The sequence below is a fragment of the Ambystoma mexicanum genome, chromosome 8, assembly GCF_040938575.1.
Source record: "Ambystoma mexicanum isolate Mex_15411 chromosome 8, UKY_AmexF1_1, whole genome shotgun sequence".
NCBI classification, from domain to species: domain Eukaryota; kingdom Metazoa; phylum Chordata; class Amphibia; order Caudata; family Ambystomatidae; genus Ambystoma; species Ambystoma mexicanum.
Window position 1 is genome coordinate 463091371 of NC_090929.1, and position 25311 is coordinate 463116681.

Below are 25311 nucleotides of genomic sequence, written 5' to 3' on the forward strand. Positions count from 1 at the left end.
TCAATACTGAACCCGATGACACTGGGAACGCAAAACCAGACCGTATCCTGAGTTACAGACCTCTGGCAATTACTGTACTCGATATAATATGGCCACAATAGTGACCGGTGGGAAGCAAGGAGAGCCTGGAACGTGAAGGGGTTTACAAACCAGAAAAAGACCTATATCATAGCAAACATTTGCAAGGCCCATAAGGTCAATGTACTATGCCTGCAAGAAACACATCTGGCTCGGAAGGCCCCCCTCCCCAGGCTCCCTGGATGGGGAGTGCATAGATATTGCTCGTCCTACTCCACATATTCTAGAGGGGTCGCCACATACCTTCATGGTTCCCTGCAATTCAGGCTACATGACCAGATAGGGGACAAAGAAGGCCGATACATAATTTTGGCCGGTGAGCTGTGCGGCACGAAACTCCTCCTCATAAATATTTATGCCCCCAATACAGACACACCTGATTTTTTTCATCAATGCGCCCGACATATACACAGGTTCCCATCCTGTGAGATAATTTGGATAGGTGACTTTGATCTGGCTCTCACTCTGGAGATGGATAGATCCACCACAAGGCAACGGACACTCCCACAAGCGGCTAAAGCATGGTCTGCGATCTCCACATACCACGACCTACACGATGTGTGACGAGGCGAACACCCTACGAATAGGGAGTATACTTTCTACTCCGGGGTACATCACAGTTCATCGAGGATAAATTACATTATGGTGACCAGCTCCATTGCTAGAACAGGCACGACAACCAATATACTACCCCGTACCCTTTCAGACCATTCACTGGTACCGGCCCAATCTCAGACCTCACAAAGCCCCCCAGACAGCTTTTATGGGGGTTCAGGGCCACGGCCTTAGAAGACGTGGCGTTCAGGGAGGAAATAAGTAAAGACATAAGAACCTACTTTCAAACTAATGAAGGCTTGGTTCCCGACAAGAGCACTATATGGGAGGCCTTCAAAGCTTATATCAGAGGGTGATGCATTTCAAAAGAAGACGGGGTGCTAAAATCGATCCGCAGGTCCATGGGTAGACTGGAGGACACCATCCGGGAACTGGAAAATGAGCAGGCAGAGTAGACACTCCTGAAGTCCAGCGAGAGCTAAGGGACCGCAGAGATGAGTACAAACAACTAGCGGCAAGCGAGGAAAGATTCCTAGGTAACCCGATAACAGCAGCAAGATATGGTGAGGGGAACCGGCCTAGCAGAACCATGGCCTGGTCCATAAGACAGGAACACCAAAATACCCCCATTACGGAGATCATGGGTCGAGATGGTAACACTGTTAAGGACCTGTATGGGATAAATAAAGAGTAAATAAAGAGTTCTGGGAAAACTATACCCACCTATATGAGTCCCGCCAAGCCTCCGGGCACGACGCTGTCACACAATACCTCGATGAAATAGCGCGGGGATGGTTGGATAGGGACCAGGGGGAGGCTCTAAATGCCCCAATCACGGAAGAAGAAATTCATAAAGCAATTAAAGCGCTCCCCAATGGCAAGGAACCACGACTGGATGGCATAACTGCTGAATTGTATAAAGCGTATGCAAATATTTTAGTTCCCCAATTGCTAGGCATGTCTGAGGGGGCTATATCAAGGAGTACCCCCTCCGGAAACTACCAGATCAACACTAGTGACAGTGCTCCCCAAACCAGGTAAAGACCCCCGGCAACTGGCGTTTTACAGACCATTATCATTAATTAATACCGACAACAAAATATTGTCAAAATTCTTAACCGATCGGCTACTACCGCATATGCCAGCCCTGGTCCTCCCAGACCAGGCCGGCTTCATCCCGGGCCGATCTACACAAAACAACATGAGACGCCTACTCAACCTAATGCATAATGTGAACCCCGAAATCCCTATAACAATAGCGGCCCTAGACGCCGAAAAGGCCTTTGACTCGGTGGAGTGGCCCTTCCTCTTTGAGGTGCTCCGTTGATCTGGGCTCGGCCTCACGTGTATCAACTGGGTTACACGACACCCAGGGCGGCCATATACACAAACGGCGTGGTCTCAGAATACATCTATCCCACATGGGAAACTCGGCAGGGTTTCCCCTTCTCCCCTATCCTATTTTCCCTGACAATGGCACCACTAGCATGTCACACCCGGGAATACACATGCAGAGAGTGGTCTGGGGGAATACATCGCGTACCATCTTATGCCCATACACGGATGACATTTTACTATACATTAAGCACCCCAGAACAAACCTGGCCCCATTAACCCAGGAAGTGGTAAGGTTTGGGGAATTGTCCGACTCAGTATCAACTGGAACAAATCAGAAGTCCTCCCCTTGACCCATGGGGTACAGCGGGAAGATGTGTGCGGAGAATTTCAGTGGAGCCCACAAGGGCTGCAGTACCAGGCCATCATGGTCTCCACAAAGGCAGAACGCTGTATAAAGATCACTACATGAAAGTCCTAGAGGCCCTGGAGCAGAAGGTGGAATTGTGGATCCTACTTCCGATCTCCCAGGCCGCTCGCATAGCCCTGGCCAAGATGGTCATACTACCCAAGATGCTCTATATTTTCAATAATGTACCAATATGGCCCCTGGTCCAGTTCTGGACCGGTGTCAAGAAAATGATGGTCAAACTTGTGTGGGCAGGCAAGCAACCCTGCATAGCATATGATACACTAGCTATGCAGGCAAGCAACCCTGCATAGCATATGATACACTAGCTGCCACATACGAACACAGAGGCTTGGAAAACTCGGAAATGAAATTATACTACTCGGCGCCCAGCTGCAATACATAGCGGGCTGGTACTCCTCACAATCTAACATTCCACACGTAAAGGTGGCTAAGGCAGTCTCCCATCCGAATAACCTAATGGGTTTGCTTTTGAGAAACAGGGGTCAGAATCTGAGAAATGAGGTCCACCCAACTGCTGTGACATGCAGGGCTTGGGAGCTCCTTGGGCAAATATTAAAGAACACCCCCCGACTATCACCCAGACCTACTGGTATACAATATAATAGGCATGCGGCTCACTCACAAGAAGTCATTCTAAGAACACTTCCAAAGGTTGGGGATACAGAAATTGGGAGACCTGGTGGTAGATGGGCGATTCAAGCAATGGTATGAGCTACAGGCGCAGGGGGAACATAATGCAGTGACCCTGCTGCAATACTGCAGACTCAGAGGGATATTGAGAACAAAAGGTCGGACTTTCCGATGGCCCCTGTCCCTCACGTGGCCCAACAATATGTAATCCAGGCTTTAGCAACCAGCAAATTAGTCGCCGCTATCTACAGGATGATCAGAAGTGGGAAAGGGATGCAGAGACAGGGGTTCAGGGGTTCAGGGTAATATTGGAAACGTCCTTGGAAGTGGCACTAAGTGAAGAACAATGCAAACTAATATGCATGCAAACAAGGAAACTTTCACTAAACGCTAGACATAGACTGGTTCACTACAAATTCCTGCACCAAGCCTACTATGCCCCACTGAAACTCAGCAGATACTACCCTGAGAACACCCTAGGATGCAAGAGATGTGGCAAAGAACTAGCAGACTTCTATCACATGACATGCGCCTGCCCCTGTATGAGGTCTTATTGGGAGGATATTGAAGGCGCCATGAAGGAAATGCTCCCTACGGCACCAACCTATTCACCGACACTGTGGCTACTGGCGTTAATTGAGGAGGGTTCTCGGACTGAAAAGAGACAGCTGGGTATGGCGGCAGGGGTAGTCAGGGATATAGTGGCCAGGGCCTGGGGCAAATGTAAATCCCCAACCTTCACAGCCTGGCTTGAGAATATGAGAATGTGTTAACTTAGAGAAACCAGATACGCGACGACATTGCCCACCACCAGCCACCCTTTGGACTACTGGCCTCTATTCTGGCAGTACATGTTAGAAGATGCCCGGTCAGTACAGGCATTTGAGGCGAATGAATGAGGTTGCATATAAACAGGGCGGAAGGGGAGGAGCAGCAACAATGAAGCAGTTGACCAGGAACTGAATGAAGCAAACCAAATAATGACTGGGTGGGTCGGCCCCAAGATGCGATTAGAGACTATTATCTCCGCAAAGATAGTATGCGAGTCGTGATGAGAGGGGAGGGGGTAGGGGGCGGGCAGGGGAGGGGAGGGTAGATGGAGTTAATGTTGATTTAAGGTTGTAATGTGTAAAAATCAATAAAGAACTTTTTTTAAAAGTATTGGAAAAGGATGAAAGGCCTCAACACACTAACGCTTCGCAAAGAGGCAATATAAAAAGGAAACATGCTGTACAAGACAAGGAAGCCGGTGGCTAATCAAGGAAGGCGAAATATAACTAAAATACCGAATGGATAAAAGATAAACTTCAAAGAAGAACACATGCCGGCCAAGAGGCAATAAAAATAAAGGAAATATGCCACATAAAAGAAGGAAACAAAGGGCAGAAATTAAACCGGACACAGCTCAACGCTGTGTCATTACAAAGTCGCAAGCTTTGAAATGAAGGGCGGCAGAGATCAGCCTCGAGTTTGCCCTACGGTGGAGTAGGGTCCCCGCTCACCTGATCCCTTGATCCCCAAAATTGTTTTGTTTTATCATTATGTTTTTTGTTTGGTTGGTTTTCTTTACACATAGCTCTTTACACAATAAAGCTTGTGGCCAAAGTTTGTCCACCTTAAACATGTTTTTTTTTTTTAAAAAACATCAGTGAGGTGCAGCTTGGTTCCTATTGCGCAGCGAGCAAGGGACCCACGTCTGGGCATACCCTCTCTCACATAGGGAGACAAACTATAACCAGAAAAGTGATGGGTGCAAGGTTTTGAATTAATCTGAACCACTGGCACTGCTGTGGGCAAATTTCCACACCACAGTTTTTTTAGCAGCCCATCTCTGCCATTGCAAAAGGAGTCTAGCCATATGCAAATCAGTCGGATACTGACACCCAGCGGAGCAGCCCTGCCCAAACTGCTAGGCCAGGTCCCCACTGCACAGAAATGCAAGCAACCCCAGACATGTTTTCGACCCAAGTTACTCCTCACTGATGAGAGCCAAAAAGGCTGAAACATGTTTGGTGATGCTTGTGGTCTCGTGCAGCAGAGATGTGACCAATGGTGTCTAGTCAAATGGTCGACACAATTTGGTCGACAGGACAAATGATCGAATTTTTTTTAATTTATATATACATTTTTTAGGTTTTCGTTTAGGGAAAAAAAGGGGTTTTTAGGAAAAAAAAGGAGGTTGGGGGGGACCCCCCAAAAAAAAAATGTGAAAAAATAAAAATATTCAATCATTTGACCTGTCGACCTTTTGGTGTCGACCATTTGTCCTGTCGACCATTTAGATTCGACCAAATGACCTACAACCGTGACCAATCAGTTTCAGCTGGACTGCCCCTTTTGGGGTGGGACCAAGCCTGATTTGCATATGGTCTTTCATCTTTTGTACTGGCTTGGCAGGTGCAGAACGATGGCCTGGAGGGTTACCCAGAGCAATGACAGAGGTTAAGATTAATTCTAAACCTTCCAGCCATCACCTGTTTTGTATTGCTGAAGTCAGAAAACAGGGCAGAAGGATGCAGGGGCTCAGGGTTAAAGTCCTAAAAAAGTAGTGGGGGACTCATTAACAAACACAATTGGATGCAACGTCACCAGAAATGAGCATATCAAGGTGAAATATGCACATTTGCCTTTCATAAAATCAACACACACACAAAACCAAGAGAGAATATTTTCTTCTGATAGTGTTTTGAAAACTTTAAAAGGTGTGCATGTTTTAAACTCCAAGAACCAATACCAATGTTTTCCCTGGAACATGAAGTACTGAAATGGGGCATATCACCTTTAGTTGTTTGTTATTTTCAACAGGCTATATACTGCAGTGGTGAAGTTTCTGCCCTGTGAACCTAAAGACCGTGGTTCAAGGTTGCTGTTAATTCATAAATTCAAAGAAGATACTCAATGTTTCTCATTTTTGCTGAGGGGCACTTAGTTCACCGTCTGAAAAAAAGAGTGTGGACTCCATCCACACGCGTGTACCCTCGACTTAAGCCCTGCAGGATAGCAAGAAAGAGGGTCAAAGAAGGGTGAATAAAAGATGTTAAAGGATGAATAGAGTATAGGAAGAAGTGAGTAGAGCAACAAAGGAGGTTCGAAGGGAGCTACACCTCAGCTAAGATCACCTGCCATCATGCCTAATGATAGGCAAAGTGGAGAGGATGGCAAGCGCAGCGTAGAGGTGGGGAGGTGAGACCCTTGACCAAGCATGTTTGAGCCACCCTATCATTCATTAGTCCCCGGCGAGGGGGTGGCAACCTCCCAGCCAATGGGGAGACTCAGAACGCAGGCATTACCATAAGGTAATCCCGTTGCCCTGAGCCTCCTCAGGGCTGGTGGCCGCCATCTCCCCTCGCCAGGGAATCAGATAATTCTTTCTCCCACTTGCCTCTCCCATCCACAGAATTCCCACCCCATCCTCCCACCCCCACTTACCTTATTTTCTGTCCTTTTCGAGACCGGATGCGCCAGAAACATTTCTGTGCCCTGCGCGCCCGCTCCCGATCTGCGTCAGGCCGTCATGGAAAGGAATAAGGGACTACATGTAGTCCCTTCTCTCCTTTCTATGGTGGGCATTTTTTTGTTTACTTTTTTCCCTATTTTTTAATGGCCGCCATGGAAAGGCAGAAGGGACTACTTCCCTTTCCATGGTAGCCATTTTGTTTGTTTACTTTTTTTCACTTATTTTCAATGGCCGCCATGGAAAGGGAAAACGGATTTCATTTTCCCTTCCCCAGCGGCAATTTTTTTAACATTATGCGGTAATGGCCGCAGGCTCGGGGCTTATTGCCTAAATAATGAGAATCATAAGGCCTGCCAGAGCCTGCCCTCTGCCACAGAGGTGGGAGGTTCTTCAGCCACTCAAGGTGTTCACAGGTTGCTGGCACACAGAAAGGCCTATATGTGGGATAGGAGCTTCCATCTTGAACAAGGGTCTTATCAGCCTGCAACAGATGAACGTGTGGTTCGAGGGGCTTCAGATGGACCCCCAAACTCAACCCTGCAAGGAGATCAAAGATGGATGTTAGTTTCAGGGGTCTGCAACATTTGGCTCTCCAGATGTTTTGGACTACAAACCCCACAGGTCCTAGCTAACATAATCAATGGCGAGGGATCATGTAAGTCTTAGTCCAAAACATTTGGAGAGCCGCAGGTTGCAGACCCCTGGTAGGTAGTCAAAGTGCTCTGTTGGGGCGTTTTATTTTTTTTAGTCTTTGGTCCTCGGAAGCAGTGGCGTTGCTAGGGTGGAGACAGGGGGGGCATGGGCCCCATCCTCTGAAATCCTGTGACCCCTATTTAGCCCTCCCTGCAGTGGCATACTGAGCGGGGAGGGGTTAGGGAGGGCAAGACCAGAATATTTGTCAGTGGGACACCTCTCCAGTTAGGCACCTCAATGAGGTTGCCCAACGGGAAAGGTGTCCCACTGGCAGGACAATATTTGCTGAGCAATCCTTTCAGAACGGCAGAGGTGTCCTGCTGCCAGGACAATGTCTAAAGGAGTTCTGGGAAGCAGAGGGGCTCTCACATTGCTCTGTGTCAACAGAGCATTTCAATGTGAGCCATTAGGCACTGATGGTGGGGCGACTATTAGCAGGGTCTTTTGTCCCTTCAGAAATGGGAATTGGAGGGAGTGATCAGAAGTGCGAAGGGTGCATAATGTTGCATGCTTTATGAAATTACTATGGCTTTAAAACCCAAGGGGGATTTGTTAGGCTCACATTCATCTACATGATGCGACTGTGACTGCATGCAGGATGGGGAGAATAAAACTAAAGCCATACTCTCAACGTATTTCTATGACAATGTATATAGTGTATAGTTAGTTTACTATGAAAGGCTAGTTTATTATGTAATGTGGTTTGCTTCCAAGGCATTGCTATAAAGTATTATTTAAGCACATGAAATGCCAAGCAAAACATTAATAAATAACTATATCAACTAAACCCGGGAAGATGTACTCAGTTTCTTAAATTGTCCACATCCCGGTTTCACCATTTAACCAAAGTGTGTGATCCTGGGCAAATATTTAATTGCACTGTGTCTTATCTGCAGCTCTGTAAGTGATTCACTTCATAGCTTATGTTAATATATCACGCTGTTATTTAAGAATAGCCTAATGACTATGGAATTGCTCCATATATAATAATAGTGCAATTGAGGTATTTTGCACCACAAAGCTATTTGCCACTTGGCTTACTTATGACAACTTATTCTAAAGTCACTTCCATGGTGCCTCCAAGTATCAAAGACTGATGATGCTCCTTGCAATGTCCATTTCGTTGAAGCCATTTCTGTTGGTTCAATCCATATGCAAATTAAGAGGTTTGCATGTATTTTGCCCCAGAGCGCCTGCGCAGAGCTCTAATAGATGAGTTTCCTGCATCTGTAATGATTCTAGAATTTTCTTTTTTTGTTTTGTTAAAATACCATCTGCCACTAATGTTACCAAAAAAGTAGACTGGGGCACGGGTGGGCGGTTTGGAGGCACAAATGAGACTGTATGGAATTGCGCACACTGCATTTGAGGGGAATAGTAGCAGGACTTTTATCGTGGCTCGTCACCCCCCCCCACTCTTGCAGTGCTGGATACTCACCTGCCCCCCTACCTGGGCTACTCTCTCTGCAGTGCTGCCTGTGTTCTGCCCGCACGGCACACACACAGGGCCGCAATGCTGCCGCTGGGGCTGGCTACGCACACGGCAAATGCAGTGAAGAAAGCACCTTAAAGGTGCACACAGAACAGCAGCACATGGGTGATGGGCAGCAATTGGGGTCCAGGGCTTGCCATTTCTACTGTATGCGTGCACACACATGCGCAGATAGGTGAAAAGGCAAGCAAGGGAGGGAGGGCACAGTGAAAAAAGACCCCAATTTGAATTTCAACAATCGGGCCAGCCCGGCTGCCAATTGTTGAAATTCAAACTGGTGTCTTGGCAGGTAGCTCGCCCCTGACACGGGTTTCCCGCCCAAGCCCACAGCTTTGCTGGGAAAAGCAGGGGGCTCAGTGATCTAATCTGCTGTCCTCCTTTCCCTAGCCATCACTTGGACGTTTGCAGGCTTCTTGCCTAGCCTGTTTCTTTCTTCTGGCCTGAAAGGCCCTTGAGACATCAGAGTGGCTCAATCTCTGCATTAGACACTGCTTTAAAGGATCATATCTTGTCGCTGGTGGACCACTGTTATAGTGCGCACACTGACACACAATGTGCTCCTCTAGTTCAAGTGCACGTCTGGATATTCTCAGTCCTCTTGCTACATTTGCACTATAAAATGTCCACACAAAGACACTGCTGAGCCCTTCCAGAAAATCACCCGCAGCCAGATGCGAGATTCACAAAAAGGTATTGTGAACCGTGGGTTTTAATGGCACACTTGTGAAAGGCCCCCTGCAGCAGATGTGATAGGGACACAATATGGACACTGTATCATTTCAAACTGCATAATATGGCAAGTGCCCATTACCAACCAATGAAAACAGGCAACACCTGAACAAATTGCCCATGAAATTGTCTCGGGAGGATAGCTCAGGGGCAACGTTTTCACCTTGGAAGCAAGACAACACGGAGCAACACAGGTTCTAATCCCTTGGTCCGTACTTAGAAACCTCTGGGTATTAAGCGTGTTATAAATAACCTATCATATCATGAAACCAGGAGTGAACTTAACTGGTAATGTGTGTTTGCTGGGCAATGGATCGAGTTTTGGAGATATACCAATATATATTTTAAATATCGATATAGGGTGAGACAATATCATTAACATTGAGATATATACAACAGAATTGCTTGCTGTATAAATGTAAGATTTTTACGTCCCTCGGGCCACTTTAGACTACTTTGCCCAGTCAATTTGGGAAAAGCATACACATTGGCTTTTTATAGGCGGTCCCCCTACTTTTGTCTGTGGCCTCCTCTGTGCCCAACCTAAATTTGATTCCTGGAGAGGCCACTGTTCGGAAGTTGCCAAGGCATGCGTGCAGTAGCACAGGAAATGTCGTGAGACGTTGCCAGCGGAAGCTTGTTGTACAGTCGCTGTCCTCGGTTGTTACAATAGGATGCTTTCTTCGACACGTCAGGCCTTTTTTTATGTTGTTATCTGCTCAATACGTATTTTTTGTTTGTTGCCAGACGATGCTTGCAGCACAGTACATGTCTGCACACGTGTTCAAACACACAGTGGCTGAATGCGGGCTGCGCGAGCAGGAAGTGCCATGTATTGAAGCCTGGGGTGGGCGTTTGATGTTTTCATAAAAGAAACGACGTCATTCCGCGTCTCTGGGAACAGCTCTTTGAAAGGAAAGCGGACATTCTTTTTATCGGCTGTGTTTGTCTTTCAATCTATATTTTGAGAAAAGAAAAACAAAATCCAGGACCAGTGGAAGGAGAGATAAAATCATCAAAAGTGTTTGCATGAGACAGAGGCTGCCATCTGTGTTGGCTCTTATCTTTCCCATTTTTTAAGTTCTCTTTTGTTAGGTGGGGTGATGTCATCCTGTCTGTCAGATGGACCATCTGTAACCCCCGTCCCCACACTCTGATGCGGTCCTTTGAAAGACTCCTCTTCCTGTGTGTATGTTGGATCTCAAAGCCAGGGGGCGCGGAAGGTCAAGGAGCCGGGGCAGGATCCCACGCTTGGACAGTCCGGAAGTTCAGCTCTCGAGAACATCTCTTGTCATGACATCTCAGTCTCCTAGGAATTAGGAAATAAAAGATGAAACTGTTAAAAATTCTTAAGCTCTCTATATAGTGCAGGTTTTGATAGTTATTTTTGGACATATTGTGGATTATTGCAAGCTAAATAGTACAATTAATGAACTTTCAAAGATGCATATTCTCCCTCAGATGACAGTGGTGCCACCATGTGGATTATCGGTGCCACCTGAAGAAATGGACGGTGTGATTTCAAGCAGCATTGTGCCATTTGGCGCAATAACTTCTGATAGCCCAGTAGGGGTGTTATGAGGTCCACTGCCTGGATTTGTGGACCCGAGAGAAGGTGACCCAGGGGGCGGCACGAGGCAGAGGGCAGTCGCATGACCCCAGCTCTGGCCAGTCTTCAGGGCCTTGACTCTCCCCAACAAATCAGTTCCAACAGGCTACCAGATAAAAAAAACCTAAAACCAGTTACCACGAGAAAGAGCCCGAATCCATATAAGGCCGGCCCATAGCCCCATCACTAAAGCCAGCCTCTCCCCTTTAAGGAGGACAGTTGTCCTGGGGTTAAGGAAGGTAGCTGGTACACTGTCCTCATTGACGCTTCAGCCAGCGCTGCAGGTGAAGGGAGAATTTGACACCCGCATAGCCCGCAACAAACCTCCCGGTCCCACGGAAACAGTAAGTGTGGTTTGCAGCATTCAGAAGGCCTAGAAGCGAGCGCACGGAGCAGCATTCTAGCTTCCCCGGTACTCGCCAATACACGGCGACATCGCGGAGCCCTACATTCTGCTCCCCACATCCACTCCAGTAAAATCAAATCTTGCAGGATGAAGATCTTATCCAGCATTGGCCTATCGCCCAACTCGCCCAGCCGCATAGTTGAGGAGAACCCGGAAGGCTTAAAGTGACACAGCCAAAATCCAAGACGTGGCTCCTTCAGACATCGCTTCGTTCCCTCCCCTTAAGATTCCATCTGCCACAGTTGTTTCCCGAGAAGCTAACAAATCCTGCTACGCTCCCGTCGAGTGGAGCTCCATCCTGCTGGCAATCCAAACTGCTCCAAGTTTCCGTCATTTTAAGAAGAAACTGGAGGTTTGGCTCTTCCAACAACACTTAGGAGTAATCTTGTGCACAGCCCCATCTGTATATTGGACTGTGAAAAATATTGCTAATGTCTACTTGATGACTTGTTAATTTCTCACCACCAATATTTTACTGTGTGATCTGTACAGAGATCTATTGTAATGATAATACTAATGACCAATTCCAATCTTAACCCAATCATGGCTCACAGGTCCAAACCCGTCATTAAAGAACTATGCAGAGAAGGGAGTAGGAAGAAAAGCCAGACAAGCCAGTCTGGTAGGGTGGGCTTCTGGAATTGGTTACGGCAGATAGCTGGAGGAGCTTGGAGAACAATACGGGTAGTGTAGAGGAGAGGAGGCAATAGGGCAAGGAGGAGGCAGGGGGAGGCAGTAGAAGGTTAGAGGAGCTGATAACAGGTGAAGGGGATTACAGCACAAGGATGTGGTAGAAGTTGATAAGACCAACAGGAGGAGGTGGTATTGTATTGGAGGAGGTGGGTGTAATAATCAGTGTGGTGCTAGAAGAGTTGGTTGCACTGGGAGGGACTAGGAAAAGGTGGAGTGAACATCAGAAGAAGGGTCTGCTGTGCCCAAGGAGAAGTTGGTAACAGTCAGAGGAGGTGGTTCAGAGGTCAGTAACTGCAGAAAGGTTCCGACTGGCCAGGTGTGCCCTAGTCAGCACCAGACGACTGGAGGAGGTGCGAGATGGGGACAGGAAGGCGATGATCAGTTCAAAGACACGCAGGGGAAGTCAAAAGGGTATGGTCCTGGACCTGCAGAATAGCCCTGGTGTGCAGAGAGTGATGGTAGGGACTCCTGGCTCCAACCCCAGCTGTACTAAAAGTTAATTGAGGAGGTGCAGCCCCAAGTGCAGGAGGAGCAACAAGCAGCAATCTCAGGCCAGGCCCACGGGCAAAACCCGGTACTGGGAAAGTCTGCATCGTCCGGCGGACCGAACCCCAGGACCGGATGACTTGGTATCCCCAGCGGGAGAGACAAAGCTTTCCAGATTTCAAATTCTATCTTTAACTGAGGGATGCATGCAAATCAAAGCATAAAACCCACTTACTGGGTCCATTAATGTATCATCCCATGAGGCCTCTGTGACAGTGGATACTAAATGAGGCCACCTTTGGAGTAAGAGATTACCTACCTCTACATCAAACCACTCTGCATGGATTTTAAAGGCGACAGTGTTTTGGGGGGCATGCCTTCCCCGGCCTGCTGAAGCTTTAGTGAGTTGCATGTGCCACTGAGGCAGAAAGGAAATTTATCACAAAATGAACACACATTTTCAGAAAAAATGGCCTCAACTCAATGACATAAATGGAGGATTTTTCATTTCTTAAAAGCATCAGTTGAACCGATGCACCATGGGAGATAAATATACACTTTTCTTTGTGCCAGGGGCACCCAATTCTCTGTCCCATTATTTAAAAATCTACTGGGCACATCATCACTGCTTCCCACCCAAATGTTTCGTGGTTAGCGCAAATCCATCCAGTGGTTTTCACTGTGCCAGTGTATAAATGATGAACCTATCAGCATATAGGAAAATCAGTGGGCTCGCTCCAAAAACAGCCCTTTTCAATGCTTAACAACTTTTGAACTGCGGGGCGAATTTGCACCACATTTTCAAGTTTGCGAGTCCCCTGCCGTGTGGGACTGATACGTTCGATAAGTAGCAATAGAATGTTTAAGTCAATGGCTCATGGGTTTCACCTTAGCTATCGAACTGCAAACTCTGCACTAAATGTGGAATGAGTGGGGAGTGGAGTACAATCAGTGAGTGGGAGTGGGAGAGGGAAAGAATCTTTTAGGGGAGTGGTAGGAGAGTGTCAGCGTTCAGTGAGGGGCTTGAAGGGAGGTGGAGTCTTCTGTTCCTTTGAAATGCAGGCGGGATGGAGCCTGCCTGATGTGCAATGGCAGGTTGTTCCATAGTTCAGCATGAGAAGGTTTGCATCCTTCTTTTTTCCTGCACTGTATGGCTCCCAGCCTGGCAATTTCATGGCTTCCTGTGAAGCACTGCACTCTGCAGATCCTGATTTCCTCCAGTTGGTAGGACTGGGTATTCTTGGAGGAATGGATAATGTGGTCGGCGTTCTTTGTGCCTTTAATTAAGCAAGCTGCACCCTGGCTCAGTGGCTGGCTTCCAGAGTAGCCAGGGCGCACGGTATTGTGGACGTTGCCATTTAGCAGAGGGAGAAACAGAGTTGGAATGGCATCCATGAGGTCAGTGGCTGGGAGGAATGGTTTGCTTTTTCAGAAGAGTAAGAACTGATTTCAGACTGCCAGTGTTGTGGTGTGTCTTTAAAGGAGAGGTCATGGTTGCTCATGATTCCAGGACACTTTGCCTAGAGGCTTGAGACACTCAGTTGGGATGAGAATCCATCCAGTTTCATTTCCATCAGCCAGGTCTGGGCTTGAGCATGCCTTGAGAGGATTCTGAGGAGAGGGAATTGAGTCTTGGTTAGATTCAGTTTCAGCTAGTGACACCACATCCAGGATTGAATGAGGAAGAGGCGGTGGCTCAGTCAGTTCATGGTGGACTGCAATGTCGAGGTTGCAGTTGAGCTCTCCCAGTGGTCCTACATAGAGGTGAAGATGACTGTGGAGCGTATGGTGGCCTGTGGGACACCGCAAGTGATGAGACAGCACTGGGATCTGTTAAGGCCCATCTGGTAGAACTGATGTCTGCCTGCAAGGTAAGAGTTGGCCCATAGCAAGACCAATGGATCGAATCGCAGGTATGGGAAGAGAAATGTGGACCAATGCGTTGTGGCAGGCACTTCTGAAGATGGTTAAGAGTTGGGGTGTGCCAGTAGGCACGTCTTCCTTCCTTTATGATCTAGTGAGCATTGTCAATGATGGCTGACATGAGACTGCAGCTTCAGAGGAAACCATACTAGTTAGTCTTGGGGATCTCTGCATACCCGCTCTTGACAAGAAGTGCTGGATTCTGTACCCACTTAAACTCCTGGCTTGTGTTAGCCACTTCAAGGACAGTGAGCTTTTGGAAGTATCCGCCATACAACATGGAGCAGCAATCATTATAAATTGATCGGGCCTGGAGTCTCTTTGTAGCACATTGAGTGATTGCTTTTCTTGCCCCAGTCGTGGCCTAAAGGATGGTTCCAGAGACCCCGCCATTTGGACACACCCCTTAAGGAAGTGAAAGCCTTGCTGCTTGGATGACTGTCCAGCCAGCAGGCGGTTATGTGGCATGCAGGGCTTGGGGCCATATCTGAGCCGGTCTCATGCATCCGAGCCCTTCGTGTGACTGAGGAGATAGAACTCACTGCATTGCCCTTGAAGCGTGAATATCTGTCCTTTCCACACCAACCCCCAAATCCTGCCCCCTTTTATATCTAGGGCCATGGCTTAAACCGTTCTTTAAGTGGTTCAGCGGATGCACAGGGGCCTATGTGCGGTCACAGTGTAAACATTGTCCTCTTCACTATGCTGTCTCAGTACCGCCATGAAGCCCTGTAAAAGTCCTAAGCGCTAGCCAGTAGGCGTCGGCTTCAATGACAGGCTGACTCCCCGTCCTGTGGCGCATGACCAGATTGGCTCATAGTAGCCGTACCCACCACTGGACCTGGATGCGGCAGGGAACCTTATCCTCCCTCTTGACGAGAGACTGTTCTCAAGCAGTTTTAAGCAGAAAGAACCGGAAACGGGGGTGGATGCGCTGGATGCAGGCGTCAAATGTGCCTCTAGATTCTACATTAAACCCATTTTGCTATTATTTTACGAAGTGACCACTTCCAGGCCAACCTCCTGGTTCCACAATAGATTGTATAGGGAAGATATTGTTACATATAATGCATAGAATATGTTCATTGATTTCCCAGGATTGTGTGCCTCTCAGTTTTATAAAACCTGACTCTTCTTTATTCATAAATTATGTATGTATGCGAGACACATGACCGTAAATGCACTTCCAGCAAATGTGGGATTGTTGTAATCGATAAACTGGCTTCACGCAAGCTCTTATGCGGGTCGCAGGGTTTGTGTTGAATGTTTTATAGAACCGAGCCCATGCAGGTCCTGCTCTTGCGACTTATATTTTTTCCTATAGAGCCTGAAACGCACTCACTCTTAGAGATATAGTGGGATGGCTCAAAGGAAACCTGCCCACCCACTAAAAGAGAACTTGGAAGCAAAACACCCAGAAGCTTAGAGTGATGCATTCATATGCAAAACAGAAAGCGGAACTCTGGATGTGTTCCCAGTTTCGGGGGTGTACGTTGCATGTGAAACACACCAACCATGCTAGCAACATTATAATTTGACTGCTGCAGTGTTTGCATTCTTGCAAGGATCAGGATCAGATAAGTGAGATCCCACACATGCCACTCCAGAAAATGACATAGGATGTTATCATTCCAGACAGAAATCAGCAGCTTCGGGATGAGTTAAAGAGCATCTAGGCCTTGCCCTAAGTCCTGGGATGCTATTGGACTATTTCAGTGCTCGTCAGCTAAGTAGGAAGTGTTGCATTGAAGGGGATCAACAAAGGACTCTGGGGGTAATCTTGGGGTAACAAGACACGTGTTATTGTAGAGGATGATGAAGATGGTACTTCCCAGCGACAGGTGACTGTGGATTTCATGGCATTAGAACCTCTCCTCTCCACAGGACTTTAGTATATTGGTGGTCTTGGCAAGTCCATCAGATATGGTATATGTCTACCGGCTAGTCCCACTCTTGCCTGCCTGTTCAGCTGTCTTTCGGTTTGTGCCCTGTGGGTCCAGGCCAACAGGCCTTTCAATGATCTCATCCTATCAACCTTGGCCGCCTCCACGTAAAGCCCCAATGACTCAATCTTTCACCACCTGACTCCCCATTTCTCCTTCTTGGCTAAGGTAATGCTGCGTTGGCTTTCTGGGGCTTGCTGTCCATCATGGTCCCAGCCCCTTCTTCTACAGATAGCACGGCCTCTCTGTTGAAATACTGCCTCCTCTCCTCTCTCCACATGTTTTCATTACTCCTCCTGATCTCTCTATTCTCCAACATTTCTCATTCACTGTTCTTGTCTCCCTCTATGCTCCTGATGCTTTCCTTTCTTTTGTCTTCTCCTTCCTCCAGAAGGTCTTCTGCTCTCTTCCTCCTAGTTGCTCCTCTTCTCCTCCTTGCTGCTAAACTCACCGCCCTCACACTTGTTACTCTCCCTACTCTTTGATATTTATTCACTCTGCCTCGCACTCTCTCACCATTTGCAAACTCTCACACCAACCCCCAAATCCTGCCCCCTTTTATATCTTGGGCCATGGCTTAATGCGTTCTTTAAGTGATTCAGTGGATGCACCTGGGAGGACACAAGGGCTGGGCCCAGGTATTGTTTAATGTGGTCGATCCCTTTCCCGGAGGAGCAGAAGAGCTTCTGACTACAAATGATTGACCCGCGGCTCCATGAACTGAGGGTATAACTAACAGGACCTCCATCTTGGAATCAGGCATCCCTCCCTGTGGAGATGGCAAGCAAATTGGGCCTGCGGAGGGAGATTTCTCACTGCTGTCTTTCCCACTGCAGCTTCCTGCATTAAACCTTTTTACAATGCCACTCCTTGGCTCTGTCACTTCTGGCTGCTGACTGAGCAATCCCAGACTATATCGGTGGCATTTGCACCTAAAAAACGCTACCTGACAATTCCGTCATCCACGCTTCAAGGGTTGCCTGAGCACATCTTGGGGCCATCACACAAGCCTGCTTCCACAGATTCTACTACTACTTGCACTGGAAAATTCCCATGAGCACAAGGTGCCTTATTCTCCTTCTTTTCTAGATCAGCATTCAGTTATGATCCATTGTCTATGATTAGACACGCACTCCTATTTACACAATCAATTCCCTTCTAATTAAACCTGCGTACACCTACCCAATTGGTCTGTTTGTTCAGCTCATCTCCACCCCTGCTGCTACATTCACCTCACGTTTGCCCTTTCCTTTTTTCCCGCAGAGACTTCAGTCAGGGTACCCTGGGCAGGGGAACAGTAGGCCAATTTTCCGGGCATAGTACTGGAACCATAAGACCATACATTGTTGAATGGTAGATCAGTATTGACAATATTGATATGATATGATATGATATTTTATTTGTATCGCGCTCATACACAAGTGTTTCAGAGCGCGACGAAGCAGGGAGAGGTACAAGGGGAGAAAATAAAACGATCTTTCCAGGCCCAGTGACATTGAGAACGCGTAAGTGCAGGGGAGAGGGGAGGAGTGGAAAGTGCTGAACACGGGATGAAAAGAGCAACAGGTAGTGCAGCCAGCAGGTGGCAAGTGCAAGGTTAAAGCGCAGACAAGGGGTGTCTAATAAGTGCAGTTAAGGGGACTGTAGGTAGCAGATACAGACCCAAGTACAGGGGTTGCCAGGAGGCAGTGCGGGTGTGCGGCTGGGTGGGCAGGGCCTGGGTCCGGAAATCTGAGACTTTATTGTGGAATAAGCTTTTAAAATGGGGCTGCCCAACTTATCTAGTAGAAACCTTAATGGAGCTTCATCGATCAACATATATCCGGGTCGGACTAAATCACAAAGGTAAACTATCTAAACACGTTGACTTTTGGAGGACTAAAAAAGGGGTGCATACTTGCTCCTGCCCTATTTAATCTTTTTCTGTTTGACCTTAGTGAAAGTTCATGTACAGCTAGATCTTTTCCTCCGTGTGTGAATGGACATCCCATTAATTGGATTTTGGTCCTTTTTGATCAAACTCAAGTGGGCCAGCAGTGGCAGCTTCATGTGCTGCATCTTCACTCTACTAAGAATGATCTGTCTATTAATGCAGTGAAGTCGAATGTCGTGGCTGTGAGATCTGTACGGAAAAGGTATATAATTGCTTACACTTGGTATGTGACTACGACCCCTCTGGCCAGGGTTGACTCCTTTATTTATTCAGGCTTTTGTAAGAGTGGAAGTGCAAATGATGCACCCTACGTCAATATGCTCAAACATGATATTAATGTTGCAGGTTTTTATGCCGCGCACTGATGCCACTTGTGTGGTCACCAGGCGCTCAGGCGGATCTGTAATGCAAGGTGGGAATGTGTGGAGTTGAGCGGGAAAAGAGCAAGAAAGCTGTGATGTGCTGTTAGCAGCTTCAGTTCGGAAACACTTCACTGAGCATAAATGTGATTTTCGAAAGTTGGCCACCGTGGGCTGTTGTGCTAGGTTATATGTGATTTGTTTTGTTGTTGTTGTGTTGTGAAGTATGTGCGGATTGTGGTGCTGTAGAGGTCTGGTTGAGTTTGAGAGGTGTATGTAGAGCGTGGGGTTATTAGTACTGGTTGCTGATGAGAGTCCTCCTGGTAATCCATTTACGTGTTCCACAACTCCCACCCTCAAAATCCATCCAAGTGCACCACATCTCCCATGCTAGGAATCCCTCCAACTGCACCACCTGCCCCAAAAAAAAAAACACCAAAGTGCACCACTCCCCGGCACCCCAGGAATCGAACCAGGTGAGTCATACCTCCCCCCCTGAAAAAATCTATTCAAGTGCATCACACCTCCCAGCCCCGAAGTTAAACCAACTGTGCCACAATTGCCACCCCTGAAATCCATCCATGTGTCATACCTCCCTCCCAGGAGTCAATCCAGGCGTGTCACTCCTTTGTTTTTTTTTGTGAACCCCGAAAGCCACCTTAGCGCATCAGATTTCCCAGCCCTGACATCCATCCAAGTGCATCACAGTTCCCACTCCTGAAATCTGTCTAAGTGTGTGAGATTTCCTACCCATGACATTTGTCTGTGTCTGTTTTTAGGTGGGGGTGAACCATCTAGCCATTGCTTTCTTATTGAGGGGATGAGGTGTTTTTCTGGGCAGATGGCATCTATTGTTTCTCCGAACCATTTCTGGAGCAGGTTTGCTGTTCTGCCTATGTCTGTCGCATCCGATGATGTGGCCATTGGCTTCGCAGTTTCTATTTGTTCTTCTTCTTTGTGACTGTTTTAATGGTTTTCCAGTTTCTTTTCTAGTTTGGTGGGTATTTTAGCTGATTTTCAGATGGGTTTGATGGTATTTGGATCACAAAAGGGATGATGAGGTGGTACCTCCATAGTATTTGGATGGGCGGTGCTGTTGTGATCAGGTTTTTTTGTTGCAAATATGTCCAGGGTGTGTCCTGCTATGTGTGTCACTCCTTTCACCATCTATCGAAGGTTCATGGTCTCGAGTTGTTTGGTTAAGGTTTTCTGTGAGTTGGGGTTCTCTTCTTTGAACCATATGTTGAAGTCCATAAGAATGATCATGTTTGATGGCTAGATTGGTGGCTGCTTCCATGAAGGTGCCTTTGAAGGGTAGGTTGGAGCCCTGTAGATGAGTATGAATGTAAGGTTTAACTGGTAAGGTGGAGCGTGAGGGATTCACAGTTCTGGATCTTTAAAGCCTCGCTGTTTTCATTTTTAAGTGTTCTTTGTAGGGTACTGCAAGTTCTTCTCCTCTTTTACCTTTCCTGTTCGCCTTTTTGCATTTGAAGTTATCTGGTAGGCATCTGTGTAGTATGGCTTTGTAGTTTTTAGCTAGCCAAGTTTATGTGATGAATAGGATGTCTATTCTCCCACCGCAGAGTAGGTCATAGAATTTGGTGGCGTGTTTGGACATAGTTCTGGCGGTGATAAGGCTGCAGTGTAATTTTCTCTTTGTTGTCAATTGATTTGTTTGGTTTGCACATTTGGGTGGTTTTGTTAGTGGTTTTCCTTATTGTCTTTCTATTGTTAAGAGTGTTCAGTTATTCTTGTTTCATCGTTGACGAGGTTGGTTAGGTTTTTAATTGGGTTCATGGCCATTTCAGGCTCCTCATCTAATTCAGGATGGTGTTTAACGGTTTTCTTGGGGTTTGGTGAGGTATAGAGCAATGGTGCATCTTCTCATCCTATCAGTTGTTTCTGCCTTTTTTCTATGGGGTACCGGTATCCTGCTGTTGTGTATGGGAATCTGTTCTGCTGATTGGGTTTTTGCAAGATACAGTGTAAGGTAGAGCGGTTTTATTCTTGATTTCGGGGTGGCTCTTATTCCTATGATGGTTGTGGCTGTGTGTAAAGATGATGATCAGAAATGTGTCGGTGTAGGGGTCTGTTGTGGTTCCCATTTGGATATACTTTCTAGTTGTTTTCTCTCACATCGGCTGATTCTCTGACGTGGCATGGTCTGGTCTTCTGGTATTTTTCAGGTTGCCTCCTGGCTGCGAGTGGCTTCCCGTGATCTGAGGTTATTTGGTTACTGCCTCACAGTTGCGAATGGCTTCCCACGATTTGGGGTTATTTGATTACTGCCTCACAGTTGCAAGTGGCTACCTGTGATCTGGGGTTATTTGGTTACTGCCTCACGGTTGCAAGTGGCTTCCGGTGATCTGAGGTAATTTGGTTACTGCCTCATGGTTGCGAGTGACTTCCCGTAATCTGAGGTTATTTGATTACTGTCTCACGGTTGCGAGTGGCTTCCTGTGATCTGAGGGTATTTGATTACTGCTTCACAGTTGCGGGTGGCTTCCTGTGATCGTGGGTTATCTGGAGTTGTAGGGGTGTATGCCCTCCTGTGTTGGTTATTCTGTGTTTCTGTCTGCCTTGTAGTTGTCTGCTTTGTAGGTTTTGGGTTGGGTTTCTTTTAGTGGTAGTTTCCTGATGAGTTTTCTTTCCACTGGGAAAGTAGTAGGTGTTGAGAGTGGTAGTGTCAGGTGAGTGGTTGGTGGTGGTCTCACACTGTGTCCGGTCTTGATGAGTTGGGTTTGGGTAGTTGCATGGAGAGCTTGTAGATGATAAGTAGGACTTGGTGGGGGTCCTGGTTTCTCCCCTTGGGGTGGTTTTATCCAATTAGTCTAATTCTGGGTCCTGTCCTACTGAGGTTCCTGGCAGGATTCCTTCCTTTCTCTAATTGTTGAATGTTTTCCTGTCTTTTGTCTGGGTGTGAAATAAGGCTAACTAACGCAGTTGATCTAAAATCAAGTAGGGCTAAAGCACAATATGCCTAAGTATGTGATAGGGTCGACAAAAGCTGTTTGCCCAAGTGCAAGATGTGATTAACTGACACACTCTGTTCAAGTGTGAGATATGGCAAACTGACACAATTGGCCTAAGGCCAAATCAAATATGTTTAGCACACAATTCACCTAAGTGTGAGACATGGTAATTCGCACAATTTGCCGAGCATGTAGTAATACCTGGCTTAAGGGCACCTAAATAGAGGGGGGTGGCCTAAAAATGGGACACAGCATTAAGTGCAGTAACACCTAAACTTGTGTTTTGGAAAGTAATCAGTTTGAATGCGAGATATGGCTAACTAAGCACAGTTAGGCTAAATGTGAGATATGGCTAACTTAACACAATCACGCTAAATGTGAGATATATCTAACTAAGCACAGTCAGGCTTAACCACTTAAACTTGTGGTTTGGAAAGTAATCAGTCGAAATGTGAGATATGGCTAACTAAGCACAATCAGGCTAAATGTGAGATATACTTTACTTACCACAATCAGGCTTAATTCAGGATATCACTAACTAAACACTATCAGGTTAAATGCGAGATATGGCTAACTAAGCACAGTTAGGCTTAATGTGAGATATGGCTAACTTAACACAATCACGCTAAATGTGAGATATAGCTAACTAAGCACAATCAGGCTTAACCACTTAAACTTGTGGTTTGGAAAGTAATCAGTTGAAATGTGAGATATGGCTAACTAAGCACAATCAGGCTAAATGTGAGATATACTTTACTAACCACAATCAGGCTAAATGTGAGATATGGCTAACTAAGCACAGTCAGGCTTAATTCAGGATATCACTAACTAAACACAATCAGGTTAAATGCGAGATATGGCTAACTAAGCACTGTCAGGCTAAATGCGATATATGGCTAACTAAGCACAATCAGGCTAAATGCAGGATATGGCTAACTAACCACAATCAGGTTAAGTGCAAGATATGGCCAACTAAACACAATCAGGCTACATGCGAGATATAGCTAACTAAGCACAATCAGGCTTAAACACTGAAACTTGTGGTTTGGAAAGTAATCGATCTAAATGTTAGAAATGGCTATCTACGCACAATCAGGCTAAATGAGAGATACAGCTAACTAAGCACAATCAGGCTAACTGTAGGTTATGGCTAACTAACACAATCAGGGTAAATGCAAGATATGGATAACTAAACACAATCAGGCTAAATGCAAGATTTAGCTAACTAAGCACAATAAGGCTTAAACTTGTAGTCTGGAAAGTACTCTGTCTAAATGCGAGATATGGCTAACTAAGCACAATCAGGCTAAATGCAAGATATGGCTAACTAAGCACAATCAGGCTGAATGTGAAATATGGCTAACTAAGCACAATCAGGCAAAATGCGGGACATTGCTAATTAAGCACAATCAGGCTAAATGTGTGACATAGCTCACTAAGCACAATCAGGCTTAACCACTTAAACTTGTGGTTTGGAAGTAATCAGTCTAAATGAGAGATATGGCTAACTAAGCACGATCAGGCTAAATGTGAGATATGGCTAACAAAGCACAATCAGGCAAAATGTGAAATATGGCTAACTAAGCACAATCAGGCAAAATGCGAGACATCGCTAATTAAGCACAATCAGGCTAAATGTGAGACATAGCTCACTAAGCACAATCAGGCTTAACCACTTAAACTTGTGGTTTGGAAAGTAATCAGTCTAAAAGCGAGATATAGCACAATCAGGCTAAATGTGAGATATGGCTAACTAAGCACAATCAGGCTATGTGCAAGATGTGGCTAATTAGACACAATCAGGCTAAAGATAAGATATGGCTAACTAAGCAGAATCAGGCTAAATGCAAGATATGAATAACTAAGAACAATCATGCTCAATGCAGGATATGGCTAACTAAACACAATCAGGCTACATGCGAGATATAGCTAACTAAGCACAATGAACCTTAAACACTTAAACTTATGGTTTGGAAAGTAATAAGTCTAAATGCGAGATATGACTAACTAATCACAATCAGGCTAAATGCAAGATATGACTAATTGAACACAATCAGGCTAAATGCAAGATATGGCTAACTAAGCACAATCAGGTTAAATGCAGGATATGACTAATTAAACACAATCAAGCTAAATACGAGAAGAAGTTACTATACAAATTGTGGGCTAGACACACCAAGCAACCAGCTAATAGAAAATAAAAGGGGATTAGATTGGGTTGGTCAGTTTAGTGCGGAGTAGTAATGGTTGCACCACCTGCCCGAACCGTTACCATGTCAATAGCTGCTGGTTGATGGCTGCAGGCTCCACAGGCTAACACAGGTCAATACCGTCTGGGGCTGCTTCTGCAGAAGCTGTCCTTTGCCTCGGGATCCCTTCTTGGCTACCCAGGAAGTCGCTTTAAATAGGTGATTTGGTTGCTTTTCCTTAATTCCCGGTTTTGCAGTTCTACCAGATAAAGGTAGTCCCAACATTAATTTACAGTGCAGAAATGTCATTTTTTTACTCCTTCCGCTGTATGGAAAATGTAAAGGTGTTTATTTCGGAAGAGAGTTTTGTTTACACCTAGAGGGGTTCCTATCCAGCTCATTTGTTACGAGGTGGGTTTGTTATACCTTCAACGTCGGTTCATTGGAAATGAATTGCACTGGATATTAAATGTTTGGTTATTCTAAAGAATACCTTATTCCAAGTTTTGAATGATGCCCTGGTAAACAAAAGGGATACATTGCTCTCTGTATGGAAATCTGGATATCTAGAGATTATTAATTCTCTGAATATAACTACTGATTTGCTCATTGATCGCTCAATGGCTGTCAAACATAAGCTCTGGATGAACGATTGGATAAACATGGAATCTCAGTGCAGAATTTATCAAATATTTATCATTTTAAAAATTAGACAAAATCTTTAATTTAAATGCCAAATTATTTCAAGAAATGACATAGTGCAGCATACAGGACTCAATTTTTAAGAGTAGATCTTAATTTGTATCCTTCAATGGAGGTTGTAGGTGATATGATATTTTGTTGTGCCTTAAAACACTTGCGTTTAGGGGCGTTACAAATGCCATATCATAGGTTATTTACAACTCACTTAATACCCACAGGTGTCTAAGCGCGGAGCCGGGGATTGAACCTGTGTTGCTTCTTTTCGTCTTGCTTCCAAGGCGAGCACGTTGCCGCTGAGCTATACTCCCGGGTGCTCTTTCTAAACTTATAAGAATGATATCCTTTGTAGATTTTGCAAAGATTCAACAACAGAAATAGGGCTTCATTGCGAGGTGGGCGGAATGGGTTTAACGGCACCGGTGTTGGTGCCGGTGCCGGTAAACTCATTCCGCCCTATTATGAGGTTCCCTTGCGGGTCCCGCTCTGATCGTCTGTCAGACCAGACGTCCTTTGCGGGTCCCGCAAGGGCACCAGGGAGCTAATAACGGGCCCATTATTAACGGGCCCATTGTTAACGGGCCCGTTATTAGCTCCCTCCCCATTCCCATTGAGCCCTATGGGGGCTCAAATGGGAATGGGGATGGGTTTTTTGAATGGAATTACCGGGTCCTCCAAGGTTGGAATGGCCCGGTAA